This window comes from Danio rerio, chromosome 4, assembly GCF_052040795.2.
Source record: "Danio rerio strain M-AB ecotype USA chromosome 4, GRCz13ab, whole genome shotgun sequence".
NCBI lineage: Eukaryota > Metazoa > Chordata > Actinopteri > Cypriniformes > Danionidae > Danio > Danio rerio.
Genome location: NC_141024.2, coordinates 32,079,742 through 32,102,585, shown reverse-complemented (window position 1 = coordinate 32,102,585; position 22,844 = coordinate 32,079,742). Strand labels below are relative to the sequence as shown.

The window sequence follows — 22,844 nt, the reverse complement described above, 5'->3', positions numbered from 1 at the left end:
AGAAAAAGCTGTCCAAGCCCAGTTTTCAGCCCTCCTCTTGCTGTCTGCCAAGGTCTTTAGTGGCAGCGCTGCAGACAATGCTGCTAGGACCGGATTACGTGGCTGATCTGCGTGGGGCAGGAGCGGGCACCTTAGCTCCGCAGCTCCTCGTTAGTATAGTGGACAGTATCTCCGCCTGTCACGCGGAAGACCGGGGTTCGATTCCCCGACGGGGAGGCCCTTGTCTGCCTTTTACTTTTCGGTTGGTTGCCTTTAACAAGCGCGTCATCGGCCGACGTGACGTATACAGCAGCCAAAGGAAAATGCGTTGGCCGGGAATCGAACCCGGGTCAACTGCTTGGAAGGCAGCTATGCTCACCACTATACCACCAACGCTTGCGGGCAGCTTTTGCCAGAAGCACTCAAAAAGGACTGCCTTCAACCAAGGATCCCTCTTTGTCCGGGTTCGGCACCGAAACATGTTCGGCATAGGGATCCTAACCTTCGCAAAATGCACCGATCTACCCACATGTCACAGGGACATCTTCACAAGAGTGCCGCCCGGCCATGTAGCATAACGGAAGCCAAAAGGAACACATTGGCTGGGAATCTGCTTGGAAGCCAGCTGTGCTCACCACTATGTTACCAACGCTTGTGGACATCCTCTCACAGAAGTGTAGAAAATGAAAGCTTTCAAGCAAGGAGTTTCTTTGTGTGGGGGGCGAAAAACAAAAATGTCAAGTATGGATCCCATCTTTTTCCGACGTTGAGGTTGGATAAATCGTTCGACGGCACAAGCTCACCAAAAAACAACAGAGGTGGATAATTTCACTCTGCAGTGGTGGAGTTCTCATCTTCTGTCAGCCAGTGTTCACTGTAATGAGCTCCCCCGGTTTGAATGTCATTGCAAGGGTTGACTGGATGCAGCTCGTGAAAGGGCAAGCTGACATTTTGTGGAGTAAAAGCTGGGCTGTGTGTAAGAATGAATGGCGTGCTTTGTTTGCTGCAAAACATGCTAATCACGTTCTCCTGTGTGATGCACTGTTCAAGTTACTGCTGATGACCAGTGCAAGACTGAGAAAGAAGCAAGGAGTATTAATGAAGAAAAAGCTGTCCAAGCCCAGTTTTCAGCCCTCCTCTTGCTGTCTGCCAAGGTCTTTAGTGGCAGCGCTGCAGACAATGCTGCTAGGACCGGATTACGTGGCTGATCTGCGTGTGGCAGGAGCGGGCACCTTAGCTCCGCAGCTCCTCGTTAGTATAGTGGACAGTATCTCCGCCTGTCACGCGGAAGACCGGGGTTCGATTCCCCGACGGGGAAGCCCTTGTCTGCCTTTTACTTTTCGGTTGGTTGCCTTTAACAAGCGCGTCATCGGCCGACGTGACGTATACAGCAGCCAAAGGAAAATGCGTTGGCCGGGAATCGAACCCGGGTCAACTGCTTGGAAGGCAGCTATGCTCACCACTATACCACCAACGCTTGCGGGCAGCTTTTGCCAGAAGCACTCAAAAAGGACTGCCTTCAACCAAGGATCCCTCTTTGTCCGGGTTCGGCACCGAAACATGTTCGGCATAGGGATCCTAACCTTCGCAAAATGCACCGATCTACCCACATGTCACAGGGACATCTTCACAAGAGTGCCGCCCGGCCATGTAGCATAACGGAAGCCAAAAGGAACACATTGGCTGGGAATCTGCTTGGAAGCCAGCTGTGCTCACCACTATGTTACCAACGCTTGTGGACATCCTCTCACAGAAGTGTAGAAAATGAAAGCTTTCAAGCAAGGAGTTTCTTTGTGTGGGGGGCGAAAAACAAAAATGTCAAGTATGGATCCCATCTTTTTCCGACGTTGAGGTTGGATAAATCGTTCGACGGCACAAGCTCACCAAAAAACAACAGAGGTGGATAATTTCACTCTGCAGTGGTGGAGTTCTCATCTTCTGTCAGCCAGTGTTCACTGTAATGAGCTCCCCCGGTTTGAATGTCATTGCAAGGGTTGACTGGATGCAGCTCGTGAAAGGGCAAGCTGACATTTTGTGGAGTAAAAGCTGGGCTGTGTGTAAGAATGAATGGCGTGCTTTGTTTGCTGCAAAACATGCTAATCACGTTCTCCTGTGTGATGCACTGTTCAAGTTACTGCTGATGACCAGTGCAAGACTGAGAAAGAAGCAAGGAGTATTAATGAAGAAAAAGCTGTCCAAGCCCAGTTTTCAGCCCTCCTCTTGCTGTCTGCCAAGGTCTTTAGTGGCAGCGCTGCAGACAATGCTGCTAGGACCGGATTACGTGGCTGATCTGCGTGTGGCAGGAGCGGGCACCTTAGCTCCGCAGCTCCTCGTTAGTATAGTGGACAGTATCTCCGCCTGTCACGCGGAAGACCGGGGATCGATTCCCCGACGGGGAGGCCCTTGTCTGCCTTTTACTTTTCGGTTGGTTGCCTTTAACAAGCGCGTCATCGGCCGACGTGACGTATACAGCAGCCAAAGGAAAATGCGTTGGCCGGGAATCGAACCCGGGTCAACTGCTTGGAAGGCAGCTATGCTCACCACTATACCACCAACGCTTGCGGGCAGCTTTTGCCAGAAGCACTCAAAAAGGACTGCCTTCAACCAAGGATCCCTCTTTGTCCGGGTTCGGCACCGAAACATGTTCGGCATAGGGATCCTAACCTTCGCAAAATGCACCGATCTACCCACATGTCACAGGGACATCTTCACAAGAGTGCCGCCCGGCCATGTAGCATAACGGAAGCCAAAAGGAACACATTGGCTGGGAATCTGCTTGGAAGCCAGCTGTGCTCACCACTATGTTACCAACGCTTGTGGACATCCTCTCACAGAAGTGTAGAAAATGAAAGCTTTCAAGCAAGGAGTTTCTTTGTGTGGGGGGCGAAAAACAAAAATGTCAAGTATGGATCCCATCTTTTTCCGACGTTGAGGTTGGATAAATCGTTCGACGGCACAAGCTCACCAAAAAACAACAGAGGTGGATAATTTCACTCTGCAGTGGTGGAGTTCTCATCTTCTGTCAGCCAGTGTTCACTGTAATGAGCTCCTCCGGTTTGAATGTCATTGCAAGGGTTGACTGGATGCAGCTCGTGAAAGGGCAAGCTGACATTTTGTGGAGTAAAAGCTGGGCTGTGTGTAAGAATGAATGGCGTGCTTTGTTTGCTGCAAAACATGCTAATCACGTTCTCCTGTGTGATGCACTGTTCAAGTTACTGCTGATGACCAGTGCAAGACTGAGAAAGAAGCAAGGAGTATTAATGAAGAAAAAGCTGTCCAAGCCCAGTTTTCAGCCCTCCTCTTGCTGTCTGCCAAGGTCTTTAGTGGCAGCGCTGCAGACAATGCTGCTAGGACCGGATTACGTGGCTGATCTGCGTGGGGCAGGAGCGGGCACCTTAGCTCCGCAGCTCCTCGTTAGTATAGTGGACAGTATCTCCGCCTGTCACGCGGAAGACCGGGGTTCGATTCCCCGACGGGGAGGCCCTTGTCTGCCTTTTACTTTTCGGTTGGTTGCCTTTAACAAGCGCGTCATCGGCCGACGTGACGTATACAGCAGCCAAAGGAAAATGCGTTGGCCGGGAATCGAACCCGGGTCAACTGCTTGGAAGGCAGCTATGCTCACCACTATACCACCAACGTTTGCGGGCAGCTTTTGCCAGAAGCACTCAAAAAGGACTGCCTTCAACCAAGGATCCCTCTTTGTCCGGGTTCGGCACCGAAACATGTTCGGCATAGGGATCCTAACCTTCGCAAAATGCACCGATCTACCCACATGTCACAGGGACATCTTCACAAGAGTGCCGCCCGGCCATGTAGCATAACGGAAGCCAAAAGGAACACATTGGCTGGGAATCTGCTTGGAAGCCAGCTGTGCTCACCACTATGTTACCAACGCTTGTGGACATCCTCTCACAGAAGTGTAGAAAATGAAAGCTTTCAAGCAAGGAGTTTCTTTGTGTGGGGGGCGAAAAACAAAAATGTCAAGTATGGATCCCATCTTTTTCCGACGTTGAGGTTGGATAAATCGTTCGACGGCACAAGCTCACCAAAAAACAACAGAGGTGGATAATTTCACTCTGCAGTGGTGGAGTTCTCATCTTCTGTCAGCCAGTGTTCACTGTAATGAGCTCCCCCGGTTTGAATGTCATTGCAAGGGTTGACTGGATGCAGCTCGTGAAAGGGCAAGCTGACATTTTGTGGAGTAAAAGCTGGGCTGTGTGTAAGAATGAATGGCGTGCTTTGTTTGCTGCAAAAAATGCTAATCACGTTCTCCTGTGTGATGCACTGTTCAAGTTACTGCTGATGACCAGTGCAAGACTGAGAAAGAAGCAAGGAGTATTAATGAAGAAAAAGCTGTCCAAGCCCAGTTTTCAGCCCTCCTCTTGCTGTCTGCCAAGGTCTTTAGTGGCAGCGCTGCAGACAATGCTGCTAGGACCGGATTACGTGGCTGATCTGCGTGGGGCAGGAGCGGGCAACTTAGCTCCGCAGCTCCTCGTTAGTATAGTGGACAGTATCTCCGCCTGTCACGCGGAAGACCGGGGTTCGATTGCCCGACGGGGAGGCCCTTGTCTGCCTTTTACTTTTCGGTTGGTTGCCTTTAACAAGCGCGTCATCGGCCGACGTGACGTATACAGCAGCCAAAGGAAAATGCGTTGGCCGGGAATCGAACCCGGGTCAACTGCTTGGAAGGCAGCTATGCTCACCACTATACCACCAACGCTTGCGGGCAGCTTTTGCCAGAAGCACTCAAAAAGGACTGCCTTCAACCAAGGATCCCTCTTTGTCCGGGTTCGGCACCGAAACATGTTCGGCATAGGGATCCTAACCTTCGCAAAATGCACCGATCTACCCACATGTCACAGGGACATCCTCACAAGAGTGCCGCCCGGCCATGTAGCATAACGGAAGCCAAAAGGAACACATTGGCTGGGAATCTGCTTGGAAGCCAGCTGTGCTCACCACTATGTTACCAACGCTTGTGGACATCCTCTCACAGAAGTGTAGAAAATGAAAGCTTTCAAGCAAGGAGTTTCTTTGTGTGGGGGGCGAAAAACAAAAATGTCAAGTATGGATCCCATCTTTTTCCGACGTTGAGGTTGGATAAATCGTTCGACGGCACAAGCTCACCAAAAAACAACAGAGGTGGATAATTTCACTCTGCAGTGGTGGAGTTCTCATCTTCTGTCAGCCAGTGTTCACTGTAATGAGCTCCCCCGGTTTGAATGTCATTGCAAGGGTTGACTGCATGCAGCTCGTGAAAGGGCAAGCTGACATTTTGTGGAGTAAAAGCTGGGCTGTGTGTAAGAATGAATGGCGTGCTTTGTTTGCTGCAAAACATGCTAATCACGTTCTCCTGTGTGATGCACTGTTCAAGTTACTGCTGATGACCAGTGCAAGACTGAGAAAGAAGCAAGGAGTATTAATGAAGAAAAAGCTGTCCAAGCCCAGTTTTCAGCCCTCCTCTTGCTGTCTGCCAAGGTCTTTAGTGGCAGCGCTGCAGACAATGCTGCTAGGACCGGATTACGTGGCTGATCTGCGTGGGGCAGGAGCGGGCACCTTAGCTCCGCAGCTCCTCGTTAGTATAGTGGACAGTATCTCCGCCTGTCACGCGGAAGACCGGGGTTCGATTCCCCGACGGGGAGGCCCTTGTCTGCCTTTTACTTTTCGGTTGGTTGCCTTTAACAAGCGCGTCATCGGCCGACGTGACGTATACAGCAGCCAAAGGAAAATGCGTTGGCCGGGAATCGAACCCGGGTCAACTGCTTGGAAGGCAGCTATGCTCACCACTATACCACCAACGTTTGCGGGCAGCTTTTGCCAGAAGCACTCAAAAAGGACTGCCTTCAACCAAGGATCCCTCTTTGTCCGGGTTCGGCACCGAAACATGTTCGGCATAGGGATCCTAACCTTCGCAAAATGCACCGATCTACCCACATGTCACAGGGACATCTTCACAAGAGTGCCGCCCGGCCATGTAGCATAACGGAAGCCAAAAGGAACACATTGGCTGGGAATCTGCTTGGAAGCCAGCTGTGCTCACCACTATGTTACCAACGCTTGTGGACATCCTCTCACAGAAGTGTAGAAAATGAAAGCTTTCAAGCAAGGAGTTTCTTTGTGTGGGGGGCGAAAAACAAAAATGTCAAGTATGGATCCCATCTTTTTCCGACGTTGAGGTTGGATAAATCGTTCGACGGCACAAGCTCACCAAAAAACAACAGAGGTGGATAATTTCACTCTGCAGTGGTGGAGTTCTCATCTTCTGTCAGCCAGTGTTCACTGTAATGAGCTCCCCCGGTTTGAATGTCATTGCAAGGGTTGACTGGATGCAGCTCGTGAAAGGGCAAGCTGACATTTTGTGGAGTAAAAGCTGGGCTGTGTGTAAGAATGAATGGCGTGCTTTGTTTGCTGCAAAACATGCTAATCACGTTCTCCTGTGTGATGCACTGTTCAAGTTACTGCTGATGACCAGTGCAAGACTGAGAAAGAAGCAAGGAGTATTAATGAAGAAAAAGCTGTCCAAGCCCAGTTTTCAGCCCTCCTCTTGCTGTCTGCCAAGGTCTTTAGTGGCAGCGCTGCAGACAATGCTGCTAGGACCGGATTACGTGGCTGATCTGCGTGGGGCAGGAGCGGGCACCTTAGCTCCGCAGCTCCTCGTTAGTATAGTGGACAGTATCTCCGCCTGTCACGCGGAAGACCGGGGTTCGATTCCCCGACGGGGAGGCCCTTGTCTGCCTTTTACTTTTCGGTTGGTTGCCTTTAACAAGCGCGTCATCGGCCGACGTGACGTATACAGCAGCCAAAGGAAAATGCGTTGGCCGGGAATCGAACCCGGGTCAACTGCTTGGAAGGCAGCTATGCTCACCACTATACCACCAACGCTTGCGTGCAGCTTTTGCCAGAAGAACTCAAAAAGGACTGCCTTCAACCAAGGATCCCTCTTTGTCCGGGTTCGGCACCGAAACATGTTCGGCATAGGGATCCTAACCTTCGCAAAATGCACCGATCTACCCACATGTCACAGGGACATCTTCACAAGAGTGCCGCCCGGCCATGTAGCATAACGGAAGCCAAAAGGAACACATTGGCTGGGAATCTGCTTGGAAGCCAGCTGTGCTCACCACTATGTTACCAACGCTTGTGGACATCCTCTCACAGAAGTGTAGAAAATGAAAGCTTTCAAGCAAGGAGTTTCTTTGTGTGGGGGGCGAAAAACAAAAATGTCAAGTATGGATCCCATCTTTTTCCGACGTTGAGGTTGGATAAATCGTTCGATGGCACAAGCTCACCAAAAAACAACAGAGGTGGATAATTTCACTCTGCAGTGGTGGAGTTCTCATCTTCTGTCAGCCAGTGTTCACTGTAATGAGCTCCCCCGGTTTGAATGTCATTGCAAGGGTTGACTGGATGCAGCTCGTGAAAGGGCAAGCTGACATTTTGTGGAGTAAAAGCTGGGCTGTGTGTAAGAATGAATGGCGTGCTTTGTTTGCTGCAAAACATGCTAATCACGTTCTCCTGTGTGATGCACTGTTCAAGTTACTGCTGATGACCAGTGCAAGACTGAGAAAGAAGCAAGGAGTATTAATGAAGAAAAAGCTGTCCAAGCCCAGTTTTCAGCCCTCCTCTTGCTGTCTGCCAAGGTCTTTAGTGGCAGCGCTGCAGACAATGCTGCTAGGACCGGATTACGTGGCTGATCTGCGTGGGGCAGGAGCGGGCACCTTAGCTCCGCAGCTCCTCGTTAGTATAGTGGACAGTATCTCCGCCTGTCACGCGGAAGACCGGGGTTCGATTCCCCGACGGGGAGTCCCTTGTCTGCCTTTTACTTTTCGGTTGGTTGCCTTTAACAAGCGCGTCATCGGCCGACGTGACGTATACAGCAGCCAAAGGAAAATGCGTTGGCCGGGAATCGAACCCGGATCAACTGCTTGGAAGGCAGCTATGCTCACCACTATACCACCAACGCTTGCGGGCAGCTTATGCCAGAAGCACTCAAAAAGGACTGCCTTCAACCAAGGATCCCTCTTTGTCCGGGTTCGGCACCGAAACATGTTCGGCATAGGGATCCTAACCTTCGCAAAATGCACCGATCTACCCACATGTCACAGGGACATCTTCACAAGAGTGCCGCCCGGCCATGTAGCATAACGGAAGCCAAAAGGAACACATTGGCTGGGAATCTGCTTGGAAGCCAGCTGTGCTCACCACTATGTTACCAACGCTTGTGGACATCCTCTCACAGAAGTGTAGAAAATGAAAGCTTTCAACCAAGGAGTTTCTTTGTGTGGGGGGCGAAAAACAAAAATGTCAAGTATGGATCCCATCTTTTTCCGACGTTGAGGTTGGATAAATCGTTCGACGGCACAAGCTCACCAAAAAACAACAGAGGTGGATAATTTCACTCTGCAGTGGTGGAGTTCTCATCTTCTGTCAGCCAGTGTTCACTGTAATGAGCTCCCCCGGTTTGAATGTCATTGCAAGGGTTGACTGGATGCAGCTCGTGAAAGGGCAAGCTGACATTTTGTGGAGTAAAAGCTGGGCTGTGTGTAAGAATGAATGGCGTGCTTTGTTTGCTGCAAAACATGCTAATCACGTTCTCCTGTGTGATGCACTGTTCAAGTTACTGCTGATGACCAGTGCAAGACTGAGAAAGAAGCAAGGAGTATTAATGAAGAAAAAGCTGTCCAAGCCCAGTTTTCAGCCCTCCTCTTGCTGTCTGCCAAGGTCTTTAGTGGCAGCGCTGCAGACAATGCTGCTAGGACCGGATTACGTGGCTGATCTGCGTGGGGCAGGAGCGGGCACCTTAGCTCCGCAGCTCCTCGTTAGTATAGTGGACAGTATCTCCGCCTGTCACGCGGAAGACCGGGGTTCGATTCCCCGACGGGGAGGCCCTTGTTTGCCTTTTACTTTTCGGTTGGTTGCCTTTAACAAGCGCGTCATCGGCCGACGTGACGTATACAGCAGCCAAAGGAAAATGCGTTGGCCGGGAATCGAACCCGGGTCAACTGCTTGGAAGGCAGCTATGCTCACCACTATACCACCAACGCTTGCGGGCGGCTTTTGCCAGAAGAACTCAAAAAGGACTGCCTTCAACCAAGGATCCCTCTTTGTCCGGGTTCGGCACCGAAACATGTTCGGCATAGGGATCCTAACCTTCGCAAAATGCACCGATCTACCCACATGTCACAGGGACATCTTCACAAGAGTGCCGCCCGGCCATGTAGCATAACGGAAGCCAAAAGGAACACATTGGCTGGGAATCTGCTTGGAAGCCAGCTGTGCTCACCACTATGTTACCAACGCTTGTGGACATCCTCTCACAGAAGTGTAGAAAATGAAAGCTTTCAAGCAAGGAGTTTCTTTGTGTGGGGGGCGGAAAAACAAAAATGTCAAGTATGGATCCCATCTTTTTCCGACGTTGAGGTTGGATAAATCGTTCGACGGCACAAGCTCACCAAAAAACAACAGAGGTGGATAATTTCACTCTGCAGTGGTGGAGTTCTCATCTTCTGTCAGCCAGTGTTCACTGTAATGAGCTCCCCCGGTTTGAATGTCATTGCAAGGGTTGACTGGATGCAGCTCGTGAAAGGGCAAGCTGACATTTTGTGGAGTAAAAGCTGGGCTGTGTGTAAAAATGAATGGCGTGCTTTGTTTGCTGCAAATCATGCTAATCACGTTCTCCTGTGTGATGCACTGTTCAAGTTACTGCTGATGACCAGTGCAAGACTGAGAAAGAAGCAAGGAGTATTAATGAAGAAAAAGCTGTCCAAGCCCAGTTTTCAGCCCTCCTCTTGCTGTCTGCCAAGGTCTTTAGTGGCAGCGCTGCAGACAATGCTGCTAGGACCGGATTACGTGGCTGATCTGCGTGGGGCAGGAGCGGGCACCTTAGCTCCGCAGCTCCTCGTTAGTATAGTGGACAGTATCTCCGCCTGTCACGCGGAAGACCGGGGTTCGATTCCCCGACGGGGAGGCCCTTGTCTGCCTTTTACTTTTCGGTTGGTTGCCTTTAACAAGCGCGTCATCGGCCGACGTGACGTATACAGCAGCCAAAGGAAAATGCGTTGGCCGGGAATCGAACCCGGGTCAACTGCTTGGAAGGCAGCTATGCTCACCACTATACCACCAACGCTTGCGGGCAGCTTTTGCCAGAAGAACTCAAAAAGGACTGCCTTCAACCAAGGATCCCTCTTTGTCCGGGTTCGGCACCGAAACATGTTCGGCATAGGGATCCTAACCTTCGCAAAATGCACCGATCTACCCACATGTCACAGGGACATCCTCACAAGAGTGCCGCCCGGCCATGTAGCATAACGGAAGCCAAAAGGAACACATTGGCTGGGAATCTGCTTGGAAGCCAGCTGTGCTCACCACTATGTTACCAACGCTTGTGGACATCCTCTCACAGAAGTGTAGAAAATGAAAGCTTTCAAGCAAGGAGTTTCTTTGTGTGGGGGGCGAAAAACAAAAATGTCAAGTATGGATCCCATCTTTTTCCGACGTTGAGGTTGGATAAATCGTTCGACGGCACAAGCTCACCAAAAAACAACAGAGGTGGAAAATTTCACTCTGCAGTGGTGGAGTTCTCATCTTCTGTCAGCCAGTGTTCACTGTAATGAGCTCCCCCGGTTTGAATGTCATTGCAAGGGTTGACTGGATGCAGCTCGTGAAAGGGCAAGCTGACATTTTGTGGAGTAAAAGCTGGGCTGTGTGTAAGAATGAATGGCGTGCTTTGTTTGCTGCAAAACATGCTAATCACGTTCTCCTGTGTGATGCACTGTTCAAGTTACTGCTGATGACCAGTGCAAGACTGAGAAAGAAGCAAGGAGTATTAATGAAGAAAAAGCTGTCCAAGCCCAGTTTTCAGCCCTCCTCTTGCTGTCTGCCAAGGTCTTTAGTGGCAGCGCTGCAGACAATGCTGCTAGGACCGGATTACGTGGCTGATCTGCGTGGGGCAGGAGCGGGCACCTTAGCTCCGCAGCTCTTGTTAGTATAGTGGACAGTATCTCCGCCTGTCACGCGGAAGACCGGGGTTCGATTCCCCGACGGGGAGGCCCTTGTCTGCCTTTTACTTTTCGGTTAGTTGCCTTTAACAAGCGCGTCATCGGCCGACGTGACGTATACAGCAGCCAAAGGAAAATGCGTTGGCCGGGAATCGAACCCGGGTCAACTGCTTGGAAGGCAGCTATGCTCACCACTATACCACCAACGCTTGCGGGCAGCTTTTGCCAGAAGAACTCAAAAAGGACTGCCTTCAACCAAGGATCCCTCTTTGTCCGGGTTCGGCACCGAAACATGTTCGGCATAGGGATCCTAACCTTCGCAAAATGCACCGATCTACCCACATGTCACAGGGACATCCTCACAAGAGTGCCGCCCGGCCATGTAGCATAACGGAAGCCAAAAGGAACACATTGGCTGGGAATCTGCTTGGAAGCCAGCTGTGCTCACCACTATGTTACCAACGCTTGTGGACATCCTCTCACAGAAGTGTAGAAAATGAAAGCTTTCAACCAAGGAGTTTCTTTGTGTGGGGGGCGAAAAACAAAAATGTCAAGTATGGATCCCATCTTTTTCCGACGTTGAGGTTGGATAAATCGTTCGACGGCACAAGCTCACCAAAAAACAACAGAGGTGGAAAATTTCACTCTGCAGTGGTGGAGTTCTCATCTTCTGTCAGCCAGTAATCGCTGTAATGAGCTCCCCCGGTTTGAATGTCATTGCAAGGGTTGACTGGATGCAGCTCGTGAAAGGGCAAGCTGACATTTTGTGGAGTAAAAGCTGGGCTGTGTGTAGGAATGAATGGCGTGCTTTGTTTGCTGCAAAACATGCTAATCACGTTCTCCTGTGTGATGCACTGTTCAAGTTACTGCTGATGACCAGTGCAAGACTGAGAAAGAAGCAAGGAGTATTAATGAAGAAAAAGCTGTCCAAGCCCAGTTTTCAGCCCTCCTCTTGCTGTCTGCCAAGGTCTTTAGTGGCAGCGCTGCAGACAATGCTGCTAGGACCGGATTACGTGGCTGATCTGCGTGGGGCAGGAGCGGGCACCTTAGCTCCGCAGCTCCTCGTTAGTATAGTGGACAGTATCTCCGCCTGTCACGCGGAAGACCGGGGTTCGATTCCCCGACGGGGAGGCCCTTGTCTGCCTTTTACTTTTCGGTTGGTTGCCTTTAACAAGCGCGTCATCGGCCGACGTGACGTATACAGCAGCCAAAGGAAAATGCGTTGGCCGGGAATCGAACCCGGGTCAACTGCTTGGAAGGCAGCTATGCTCACCACTATACCACCAACGCTTGCGGGCAGCTTTTGCCAGAAGAACTCAAAAAGGACTGCCTTCAACCAAGGATCCCTCTTTGTCCGGGTTCGGCACCGAAACATGTTCGGCATAGGGATCCTAACCTTCGCAAAATGCACCGATCTACCCACATGTCACAGGGACATCTTCACAAGAGTGCCGCCCGGCCATGTAGCATAACGGAAGCCAAAAGGAACACATTGGCTGGGAATCTGCTTGGAAGCCAGCTGTGCTCACCACTATGTTACCAACGCTTGTGGACATCCTCTCACAGAAGTGTAGAAAATGAAAGCTTTCAAGCAAGGAGTTTCTTTGTGTGGGGGTCGAAAAACAAAAATGTCAAGTATGGATCCCATCTTTTTCCGACGTTGAGGTTGGATAAATCGTTCGACGGCACAAGCTCACCAAAAAACAACAGAGGTGGATAATTTCACTCTGCAGTGGTGGAGTTCTCATCTTCTGTCAGCCAGTGTTCACTGTAATGAGCTCCCCCGGTTTGAATGTCATTGCAAGGGTTGACTGCATGCAGCTCGTGAAAGGGCAAGCTGACATTTTGTGGAGTAAAAGCTGGGCTGTGTGTAAGAATGAATGGCGTGCTTTGTTTGCTGCAAAACATGCTAATCACGTTCTCCTGTGTGATGCACTGTTCAAGTTACTGCTGATGACCAGTGCAAGACTGAGAAAGAAGCAAGGAGTATTAATGAAGAAAAAGCTGTCCAAGCCCAGTTTTCAGCCCTCCTCTTGCTGTCTGCCAAGGTCTTTAGTGGCAGCGCTGCAGACAATGCTGCTAGGACCGGATTACGTGGCTGATCTGCGTGGGGCAGGAGCGGGCACCTTAGCTCCGCAGCTCCTCGTTAGTATAGTGGACAGTATCTCCGCCTGTCACGCGGAAGACCGGGGTTCGATTCCCCGACGGGGAGGCCCTTGTCTGCCTTTTACTTTTCGGTTGGTTGCCTTTAACAAGCGCGTCATCGGCCGACGTGACGTATACAGCAGCCAAAGGAAAATGCGTTGGCCGGGAATCGAACCCGGGTCAACTGCTTGGAAGGCAGCTATGCTCACCACTATACCACCAACGCTTGCGGGCAGCATTTGCCAGAAGAACTCAAAAAGGACTGCCTTCAACCAAGGATCCCTCTTTGTCCGGGTTCGGCACCGAAACATGTTCGGCATAGGGATCCTAACCTTCGCAAAATGCACCGATCTACCCACATGTCACAGGGACATCTTCACAAGAGTGCCGCCCGGCCATGTAGCATAACGGAAGCCAAAAGGAACACATTGGCTGGGAATCTGCTTGGAAGCCAGCTGTGCTCACCACTATGTTACCAACGCTTGTGGACATCCTCTCACAGAAGTGTAGAAAATGAAAGCTTTCAACCAAGGAGTTTCTTTGTGTGGGGGGCGAAAAACAAAAATGTCAAGTATGGATCCCATCTTTTTCCGACGTTGAGGTTGGATAAATCGTTCGACGGCACAAGCTCACCAAAAAACAACAGAGGTGGATAATTTCACTCTGCAGTGGTGGAGTTCTCATCTTCTGTCAGCCAGTGTTCACTGTAATGAGCTCCCCCGGTTTGAATGTCATTGCAAGGGTTGACTGGATGCAGCTCGTGAAAGGGCAAGCTGACATTTTGTGGAGTAAAAGCTGGGCTGTGTGTAAGAATGAATGGCGTGCTTTGTTTGCTGCAAAACATGCTAATCACGTTCTCCTGTGTGATGCACTGTTCAAGTTACTGCTGATGACCAGTGCAAGACTGAGAAAGAAGCAAGGAGTATTAATGAAGAAAAAGCTGTCCAAGCCCAGTTTTCAGCCCTCCTCTTGCTGTCTGCCAAGGTCTTTAGTGGCAGCGCTGCAGACAATGCTGCTAGGACCGGATTACGTGGCTGATCTGCGTGGGGCAGGAGCGGGCACCTTAGCTCCGCAGCTCCTCGTTAGTATAGTGGACAGTATCTCCGCCTGTCACGCGGAAGACCGGGGTTCGATTCCCCGACGGGGAGGCCCTTGTCTGCCTTTTACTTTTCGGTTGGTTGCCTTTAACAAGCGCGTCATCGGCCGACGTGACGTATACAGCAGCCAAAGGGAAATGCGTTGGCCGGGAATCGAACCCGGGTCAACTGCTTGGAAGGCAGCTATGCTCACCACTATACCACCAACGCTTGCGGGCGGCTTTTGCCAGAAGAACTCAAAAAGGACTGCCTTCAACCAAGGATCCCTCTTTGTCCGGGTTCGGCACCGAAACATGTTCGGCATAGGGATCCTAACCTTCGCAAAATGCACCGATCTACCCACATGTCACAGGGACATCTTCACAAGAGTGCCGCCCGGCCATGTAGCATAACGGAAGCCAAAAGGAACACATTGGCTGGGAATCTGCTTGGAAGCCAGCTGTGCTCACCACTATGTTACCAACGCTTGTGGACATCCTCTCACAGAAGTGTAGAAAATGAAAGCTTTCAAGCAAGGAGTTTCTTTGTGTGGGGGGCGGAAAAACAAAAATGTCAAGTATGGATCCCATCTTTTTCCGACGTTGAGGTTGGATAAATCGTTCGACGGCACAAGCTCACCAAAAAACAACAGAGGTGGATAATTTCACTCTGCAGTGGTGGAGTTCTCATCTTCTGTCAGCCAGTGTTCACTGTAATGAGCTCCCCCGGTTTGAATGTCATTGCAAGGGTTGACTGGATGCAGCTCGTGAAAGGGCAAGCTGACATTTTGTGGAGTAAAAGCTGGGCTGTGTGTAAAAATGAATGGCGTGCTTTGTTTGCTGCAAATCATGCTAATCACGTTCTCCTGTGTGATGCACTGTTCAAGTTACTGCTGATGACCAGTGCAAGACTGAGAAAGAAGCAAGGAGTATTAATGAAGAAAAAGCTGTCCAAGCCCAGTTTTCAGCCCTCCTCTTGCTGTCTGCCAAGGTCTTTAGTGGCAGCGCTGCAGACAATGCTGCTAGGACCGGATTACGTGGCTGATCTGCGTGGGGCAGGAGCGGGCACCTTAGCTCCGCAGCTCCTCGTTAGTATAGTGGACAGTATCTCCGCCTGTCACGCGGAAGACCGGGGTTCGATTCCCCGACGGGGAGGCCCTTGTCTGCCTTTTACTTTTCGGTTGGTTGCCTTTAACAAGCGCGTCATCGGCCGACGTGACGTATACAGCAGCCAAAGGAAAATGCGTTGGCCGGGAATCGAACCCGGGTCAACTGCTTGGAAGGCAGCTATGCTCACCACTATACCACCAACGCTTGCGGGCAGCTTTTGCCAGAAGAACTCAAAAAGGACTGCCTTCAACCAAGGATCCCTCTTTGTCCGGGTTCGGCACCGAAACATGTTCGGCATAGGGATCCTAACCTTCGCAAAATGCACCGATCTACCCACATGTCACAGGGACATCCTCACAAGAGTGCCGCCCGGCCATGTAGCATAACGGAAGCCAAAAGGAACACATTGGCTGGGAATCTGCTTGGAAGCCAGCTGTGCTCACCACTATGTTACCAACGCTTGTGGACATCCTCTCACAGAAGTGTAGAAAATGAAAGCTTTCAAGCAAGGAGTTTCTTTGTGTGGGGGGCGAAAAAACAAAAATGTCAAGTATGGATCCCATCTTTTTCCGACGTTGAGGTTGGATAAATCGTTCGACGGCACAAGCTCACCAAAAAACAACAGAGGTGGATAATTTCACTCTGCAGTGGTGGAGTTCTCATCTTCTGTCAGCCAGTGTTCACTGTAATGAGCTCCCCCGGTTTGAATGTCATTGCAAGGGTTGACTGGATGCAGCTCGTGAAAGGGCAAGCTGACATTTTGTGGAGTAAAAGCTGGGCTGTGTGTAAAAATGAATGGCGTGCTTTGTTTGCTGCAAAACATGCTAATCACGTTCTCCTGTGTGATGCACTGTTCAAGTTACTGCTGATGACCAGTGCAAGACTGAGAAAGAAGCAAGGAGTATTAATGAAGAAAAAGCTGTCCAAGCCCAGTTTTCAGCCCTCCTCTTGCTGTCTGCCAAGGTCTTTAGTGGCAGCGCTGCAGACAATGCTGCTAGGACCGGATTACGTGGCTGATCTGCGTGGGGCAGGAGCGGGCACCTTAGCTCCGCAGCTCCTTGTTAGTATAGTGGACAGTATCTCCGCCTGTCACGCGGAAGACCGGGGTTCGATTCCCCGACGGGGAGGCCCTTGTCTGCCTTTTACTTTTCGGTTGGTTGCCTTTAACAAGCGCGTCATCGGCCGACGTGACGTATACAGCAGCCAAAGGAAAATGCGTTGGCCGGGAATCGAACCCGGGTCAACTGCTTGGAAGGCAGCTATGCTCACCACTATACCACCAACGCTTGCTGGCAGCTTTTGCCAGAAGAACTCAAAAAGGACTGCCTTCAACCAAGGATCCCTCTTTGTCCGGGTTCGGCACCGAAACATGTTCGGCATAGGGATCCTAACCTTCGCAAAATGCACCGATCTACCCACATGTCACAGGGACATCCTCACAAGAGTGCCGCCCGGCCATGTAGCATAACGGAAGCCAAAAGGAACACATTGGCTGGGAATCTGCTTGGAAGCCAGCTGTGCTCACCACTATGTTACCAACGCTTGTGGACATCCTCTCACAGAAGTGTAGAAAATGAAAGCTTTCAAGCAAGGAGTTTCTTTGTGTGGGGGGCGAAAAACAAAAATGTCAAGTATGGATCCCATCTTTTTCCGACGTTGAGGTTGGATAAATCGTTCGACGGCACAAGCTCACCAAAAAACAACAGAGGTGGAAAATTTCACTCTGCAGTGGTGGAGTTCTCATCTTCTGTCAGCCAGTGTTCACTGTAATGAGCTCCCCCGGTTTGAATGTCATTGCAAGGGTTGACTGGATGCAGCTCGTGAAAGGGCAAGCTGACATTTTGTGGAGTAAAAGCTGGGCTGTGTGTAAGAATGAATGGCGTGCTTTGTTTGCTGCAAAACATGCTAATCACGTTCTCCTGTGTGATGCACTGTTCAAGTTACTGCTGATGACCAGTGCAAGACTGAGAAAGAAGCAAGGAGTATTAATGAAGAAAAAGCTGTCCAAGCCCAGTTTTCAGCCCTCCTCTTGCTGTCTGCCAAGGTCTTTAGTGGCAGCGCTGCAGACAATGCTGCTAGGACCGGATTACGTGGCTGATCTGCGTGGGGCAGGAGCGGGCACCTTAGCTCCGCAGCTCCTCGTTAGTATAGTGGACAGTATCTCCGCCTGTCACGCGGAAGACCGGGGTTCGATTCCCCGACGGGGAGGCCCTTGTCTGCCTTTTACTTTTCGGTTAGTTGCCTTTAACAAGCGCGTCATCGGCCGACGTGACGTATACAGCAGCCAAAGGAAAATGCGTTGGCCGGGAATCGAACCCGGGTCAACTGCTTGGAAGGCAGCTATGCTCACCACTATACCACCAACGCTTGCGGGCAGCTTTTGCCAGAAGAACTCAAAAAGGACTGCCTTCAACCAAGGATCCCTCTTTGTCCGGGTTCGGCACCGAAACATGTTCGGCATAGGGATCCTAACCTTCGCAAAATGCACCGATCTACCCACATGTCACAGGGACATCCTCACAAGAGTGCCGCCCGGCCATGTAGCATAACGGAAGCCAAAAGGAACACATTGGCTGGGAATCTGCTTGGAAGCCAGCTGTGCTCACCACTATGTTACCAACGCTTGTGGACATCCTCTCACAGAAGTGTAGAAAATGAAAGCTTTCAACCAAGGAGTTTCTTTGTGTGGGGGGCGAAAAACAAAAATGTCAAGTATGGATCCCATCTTTTTCCGACGTTGAGGTTGGATAAATCGTTCGACGGCACAAGCTCACCAAAAAACAACAGAGGTGGAAAATTTCACTCTGCAGTGGTGGAGTTCTCATCTTCTGTCAGCCAGTAATCGCTGTAATGAGCTCCCCCGGTTTGAATGTCATTGCAAGGGTTGACTGGATGCAGCTCGTGAAAGGGCAAGCTGACATTTTGTGGAGTAAAAGCTGGGCTGTGTGTAGGAATGAATGGCGTGCTTTGTTTGCTGCAAAACATGCTAATCACGTTCTCCTGTGTGATGCACTGTTCAAGTTACTGCTGATGACCAGTGCAAGACTGAGAAAGAAGCAAGGAGTATTAATGAAGAAAAAGCTGTCCAAGCCCAGTTTTCAGCCCTCCTCTTGCTGTCTGCCAAGGTCTTTAGTGGCAGCGCTGCAGACAATGCTGCTAGGACCGGATTACGTGGCTGATCTGCGTGGGGCAGGAGCGGGCACCTTAGCTCCGCAGCTCCTCGTTAGTATAGTGGACAGTATCTCCGCCTGTCACGCGGAAGACCGGGGTTCGATTCCCCGACGGGGAGGCCCTTGTCTGCCTTTTACTTTTCGGTTGGTTGCCTTTAACAAGCGCGTCATCGGCCGACGTGACGTATACAGCAGCCAAAGGAAAATGCGTTGGCCGGGAATCGAACCCGGGTCAACTGCTTGGAAGGCAGCTATGCTCACCACTATACCACCAACGCTTGCGGGCAGCTTTTGCCAGAAGAACTCAAAAAGGACTGCCTTCAACCAAGGATCCCTCTTTGTCCGGGTTCGGCACCGAAACATGTTCGGCATAGGGATCCTAACCTTCGCAAAATGCACCGATCTACCCACATGTCACAGGGACATCTTCACAAGAGTGCCGCCCGGCCATGTAGCATAACGGAAGCCAAAAGGAACACATTGGCTGGGAATCTGCTTGGAAGCCAGCTGTGCTCACCACTATGTTACCAACGCTTGTGGACATCCTCTCACAGAAGTGTAGAAAATGAAAGCTTTCAAGCAAGGAGTTTCTTTGTGTGGGGGTCGAAAAACAAAAATGTCAAGTATGGATCCCATCTTTTTCCGACGTTGAGGTTGGATAAATCGTTCGACGGCACAAGCTCACCAAAAAACAACAGAGGTGGATAATTTCACTCTGCAGTGGTGGAGTTCTCATCTTCTGTCAGCCAGTGTTCACTGTAATGAGCTCCCCCGGTTTGAATGTCATTGCAAGGGTTGACTGGATGCAGCTCGTGAAAGGGCAAGCTGACATTTTGTGGAGTAAAAGCTGGGCTGTGTGTAAGAATGAATGGCGTGCTTTGTTTGCTGCAAAACATGCTAATCACGTTCTCCTGTGTGATGCACTGTTCAAGTTACTGCTGATGACCAGTGCAAGACTGAGAAAGAAGCAAGGAGTATTAATGAAGAAAAAGCTGTCCAAGCCCAGTTTTCAGCCCTCCTCTTGCTGTCTGCCAAGGTCTTTAGTGGCAGCGCTGCAGACAATGCTGCTAGGACCGGATTACGTGGCTGATCTGCGTGGGGCAGGAGCGGGCACCTTAGCTCCGCAGCTACTCGTTAGTATAGTGGACAGTATCTCCGCCTGTCACGCGGAAGACCGGGGTTCGATTCCCCGACGGGGAGGCCCTTGTCTGCCTTTTACTTTTCGGTTGGTTGCCTTTAACAACCGCGTCATCGGCCGACGTGACGTATACAGCAGCCAAAGGAAAATGCGTTGGCCGGGAATCGAACCCGGGTCAACTGCTTGGAAGGCAGCTATGCTCACCACTATACCACCAACGCTTGTGGGCAGCTTTTGCCAGAAGAACTCAAAAAGGACTGCCTTCAACCAAGGATCCCTCTTTGTCCGGGTTCGGCACCGAAACATGTTCGGCATAGGGATCCTAGCCTTCGCAAAATGCACCGATCTACCCACATGTCACAGGGACATCCTCACAAGAGTGCCGCCCGGCCATGTAGCATAACGGAAGCCAAAAGGAACACATTGGCTGGGAATCTGCTTGGAAGCCAGCTGTGCTCACCACTATGTTACCAACGCTTGTGGACATCCTCTCACAGAAGTGTAGAAAATGAAAGCTTTCAAGCAAGGAGTTTCTTTGTGTGGGGGGCGAAAAACAAAAATGTCAAGTATGGATCCCATCTTTTTCCGACGTTGAGGTTGGATAAATCGTTCGACGGCACAAGCTCACCAAAAAACAACAGAGGTGGATAATTTCACTCTGCAGTGGTGGAGTTCTCATCTTCTGTCAGCCAGTGTTCACTGTAATGAGCTCCCCCGGTTTGAATGTCATTGCAAGGGTTGACTGGATGCAGCTCGTGAAAGGGCAAGCTGACATTTTGTGGAGTAAAAGCTGGGCTGTGTGTAAGAATGAATGGCGTGCTTTGTTTGCTGCAAAACATGCTAATCACGTTCTCCTGTGTGATGCACTGTTCAAGTTACTGCTGATGACCAGTGCAAGACTGAGAAAGAAGCAAGGAGTATTAATGAAGAAAAAGCTGTCCAAGCCCAGTTTTCAGCCCTCCTCTTGCTGTCTGCCAAGGTCTTTAGTGGCAGCGCTGCAGACAATGCTGCTAGGACCGGATTACGTGGCTGATCTGCGTGGGGCAGGAGCGGGCACCTTAGCTCCGCAGCTCCTCGTTAGTATAGTGGACAGTATCTCCGCCTGTCACGCGGAAGACCGGGGTTCGATTCCCCGACGGGGAGGCCCTTGTCTGCCTTTTACTTTTCGGTTGGTTGCCTTTAACAAGCGCGTCATCGGCCGACGTGACGTATACAGCAGCCAAAGGAAAATGCGTTGGCCGGGAATCGAACCCGGGTCAACTGCTTGGAAGGCAGCTATGCTCACCACTATACCACCAACGCTTGCGGGCGGCTTTTGCCAGAAGAACTCAAAAAGGACTGCCTTCAACCAAGGATCCCTCTTTGTCCGGGTTCGGCACCGAAACATGTTCGGCATAGGGATCCTAACCTTCGCAAAATGCACCGATCTACCCACATGTCACAGGGACATCTTCACAAGAGTGCCGCCCGGCCATGTAGCATAACGGAAGCCAAAAGGAACACATTGGCTGGGAATCTGCTTGGAAGCCAGCTGTGCTCACCACTATGTTACCAACGCTTGTGGACATCCTCTCACAGAAGTGTAGAAAATGAAAGCTTTCAAGCAAGGAGTTTCTTTGTGTGGGGGGCGGAAAAACAAAAATGTCAAGTATGGATCCCATCTTTTTCCGACGTTGAGGTTGGATAAATCGTTCGACGGCACAAGCTCACCAAAAAACAACAGAGGTGGATAATTTCACTCTGCAGTGGTGGAGTTCTCATCTTCTGTCAGCCAGTGTTCACTGTAATGAGCTCCCCCGGTTTGAATGTCATTGCAAGGGTTGACTGGATGCAGCTCGTGAAAGGGCAAGCTGACATTTTGTGGAGTAAAAGCTGGGCTGTGTGTAAAAATGAATGGCGTGCTTTGTTTGCTGCAAATCATGCTAATCACGTTCTCCTGTGTGATGCACTGTTCAAGTTACTGCTGATGACCAGTGCAAGACTGAGAAAGAAGCAAGGAGTATTAATGAAGAAAAAGCTGTCCAAGCCCAGTTTTCAGCCCTCCTCTTGCTGTCTGCCAAGGTCTTTAGTGGCAGCGCTGCAGACAATGCTGCTAGGACCGGATTACGTGGCTGATCTGCGTGGGGCAGGAGCGGGCACCTTAGCTCCGCAGCTCCTCGTTAGTATAGAGGACAGTATCTCCGCCTGTCACGCGGAAGACCGGGGTTCGATTCCCCGACGGGGAGGCCCTTGTCTGCCTTTTACTTTTCGGTTGGTTGCCTTTAACAAGCACGTCATCGGCCGACGTGACGTATACAGCAGCCAAAGGAAAATGCGTTGGCCGGGAATCGAACCCGGGTCAACTGCTTGGAAGGCAGCTATGCTCACCACTATACCACCAACGCTTGCGGGCAGCTTTTGCCAGAAGAACTCAAAAAGGACTGCCTTCAACCAAGGATCCCTCTTTGTCCGGGTTCGGCACCGAAACATGTTCGGCATAGGGATCCTAACCTTCGCAAAATGCACCGATCTACCCACATGTCACAGGGACATCCTCACAAGAGTGCCGCCCGGCCATGTAGCATAACGGAAGCCAAAAGGAACACATTGGCTGGGAATCTGCTTGGAAGCCAGCTGTGCTCACCACTATGTTACCAACGCTTGTGGACATCCTCTCACAGAAGTGTAGAAAATGAAAGCTTTCAAGCAAGGAGTTTCTTTGTGTGGGGGGCGAAAAACAAAAATGTCAAGTATGGATCCCATCTTTTTCCGACGTTGAGGTTGGATAAATCGTTCGACGGCACAAGCTCACCAAAAAACAACAGAGGTGGAAAATTTCACCCTGCAGTGGTGGAGTTCTCATCTTCTGTCAGCCAGTGTTCACTGTAATGAGCTCCCCCGGTTTGAATGTCATTGCAAGGGTTGACTGGATGCAGCTCGTGAAAGGGCAAGCTGACATTTTGTGGAGTAAAAGCTGGGCTGTGTGTAAGAATGAATGGCGTGCTTTGTTTGCTGCAAAACATGCTAATCACGTTCTCCTGTGTGATGCACTGTTCAAGTTACTGCTGATGACCAGTGCAAGACTGAGAAAGAAGCAAGGAGTATTAATGAAGAAAAAGCTGTCCAAGCCCAGTTTTCAGCCCTCCTCTTGCTGTCTGCCAAGGTCTTTAGTGGCAGCGCTGCAGACAATGCTGCTAGGACCGGATTACGTGGCTGATCTGCGTGGGGCAGGAGCGGGCACCTTAGCTCCG

The 22,844-nt window shown here is 50.7% G+C and overlaps 20 non-coding genes across 20 annotated transcripts; 1 reads left to right on the top strand and 19 right to left on the bottom strand.

Moving 5' to 3' along the window:
- Window positions 1-303: 303 nt before the first annotated feature.
- Window positions 304-375, bottom strand: trnag-ucc (transfer RNA glycine (anticodon UCC)). Its single transcript has one exon. It is a non-coding gene; the product is annotated as a tRNA-Gly (tRNA).
- Window positions 376-1,225: 850 nt separating this feature from the next.
- trnad-guc (transfer RNA aspartic acid (anticodon GUC)) lies at window positions 1,226-1,297 on the top strand. Its single transcript has one exon. It is a non-coding gene; the product is annotated as a tRNA-Asp (tRNA).
- Window positions 1,298-1,384: 87 nt separating this feature from the next.
- trnag-ucc (transfer RNA glycine (anticodon UCC)) lies at window positions 1,385-1,456 on the bottom strand. The gene has a single exon. It is a non-coding gene; the product is annotated as a tRNA-Gly (tRNA).
- Window positions 1,457-2,465: 1,009 nt separating this feature from the next.
- Window positions 2,466-2,537, bottom strand: trnag-ucc (transfer RNA glycine (anticodon UCC)). The gene has a single exon. It is a non-coding gene; the product is annotated as a tRNA-Gly (tRNA).
- Window positions 2,538-4,627: 2,090 nt separating this feature from the next.
- Window positions 4,628-4,699, bottom strand: trnag-ucc (transfer RNA glycine (anticodon UCC)). The gene has a single exon. It is a non-coding gene; the product is annotated as a tRNA-Gly (tRNA).
- A 2,090-nt stretch (window positions 4,700-6,789) lies between these two features.
- On the bottom strand, window positions 6,790-6,861 carry trnag-ucc (transfer RNA glycine (anticodon UCC)). The gene has a single exon. It is a non-coding gene; the product is annotated as a tRNA-Gly (tRNA).
- Window positions 6,862-7,870: 1,009 nt separating this feature from the next.
- Window positions 7,871-7,942, bottom strand: trnag-ucc (transfer RNA glycine (anticodon UCC)). The gene has a single exon. It is a non-coding gene; the product is annotated as a tRNA-Gly (tRNA).
- Window positions 7,943-8,951: 1,009 nt separating this feature from the next.
- trnag-ucc (transfer RNA glycine (anticodon UCC)) lies at window positions 8,952-9,023 on the bottom strand. The gene has a single exon. It is a non-coding gene; the product is annotated as a tRNA-Gly (tRNA).
- A 1,010-nt stretch (window positions 9,024-10,033) lies between these two features.
- Window positions 10,034-10,105, bottom strand: trnag-ucc (transfer RNA glycine (anticodon UCC)). The gene has a single exon. It is a non-coding gene; the product is annotated as a tRNA-Gly (tRNA).
- Window positions 10,106-11,113: 1,008 nt separating this feature from the next.
- trnag-ucc (transfer RNA glycine (anticodon UCC)) lies at window positions 11,114-11,185 on the bottom strand. The gene has a single exon. It is a non-coding gene; the product is annotated as a tRNA-Gly (tRNA).
- Window positions 11,186-12,194: 1,009 nt separating this feature from the next.
- Window positions 12,195-12,266, bottom strand: trnag-ucc (transfer RNA glycine (anticodon UCC)). The gene has a single exon. It is a non-coding gene; the product is annotated as a tRNA-Gly (tRNA).
- A 1,009-nt stretch (window positions 12,267-13,275) lies between these two features.
- Window positions 13,276-13,347, bottom strand: trnag-ucc (transfer RNA glycine (anticodon UCC)). The gene has a single exon. It is a non-coding gene; the product is annotated as a tRNA-Gly (tRNA).
- Window positions 13,348-14,356: 1,009 nt separating this feature from the next.
- Window positions 14,357-14,428, bottom strand: trnag-ucc (transfer RNA glycine (anticodon UCC)). Its single transcript has one exon. It is a non-coding gene; the product is annotated as a tRNA-Gly (tRNA).
- Window positions 14,429-15,438: 1,010 nt separating this feature from the next.
- trnag-ucc (transfer RNA glycine (anticodon UCC)) lies at window positions 15,439-15,510 on the bottom strand. Its single transcript has one exon. It is a non-coding gene; the product is annotated as a tRNA-Gly (tRNA).
- A 1,010-nt stretch (window positions 15,511-16,520) lies between these two features.
- Window positions 16,521-16,592, bottom strand: trnag-ucc (transfer RNA glycine (anticodon UCC)). Its single transcript has one exon. It is a non-coding gene; the product is annotated as a tRNA-Gly (tRNA).
- Window positions 16,593-17,601: 1,009 nt separating this feature from the next.
- Window positions 17,602-17,673, bottom strand: trnag-ucc (transfer RNA glycine (anticodon UCC)). The gene has a single exon. It is a non-coding gene; the product is annotated as a tRNA-Gly (tRNA).
- Window positions 17,674-18,682: 1,009 nt separating this feature from the next.
- On the bottom strand, window positions 18,683-18,754 carry trnag-ucc (transfer RNA glycine (anticodon UCC)). The gene has a single exon. It is a non-coding gene; the product is annotated as a tRNA-Gly (tRNA).
- A 1,009-nt stretch (window positions 18,755-19,763) lies between these two features.
- On the bottom strand, window positions 19,764-19,835 carry trnag-ucc (transfer RNA glycine (anticodon UCC)). The gene has a single exon. It is a non-coding gene; the product is annotated as a tRNA-Gly (tRNA).
- Window positions 19,836-20,844: 1,009 nt separating this feature from the next.
- trnag-ucc (transfer RNA glycine (anticodon UCC)) lies at window positions 20,845-20,916 on the bottom strand. Its single transcript has one exon. It is a non-coding gene; the product is annotated as a tRNA-Gly (tRNA).
- Window positions 20,917-21,926: 1,010 nt separating this feature from the next.
- On the bottom strand, window positions 21,927-21,998 carry trnag-ucc (transfer RNA glycine (anticodon UCC)). Its single transcript has one exon. It is a non-coding gene; the product is annotated as a tRNA-Gly (tRNA).
- Between the last annotated feature and the right edge of the window lie 846 nt (window positions 21,999-22,844).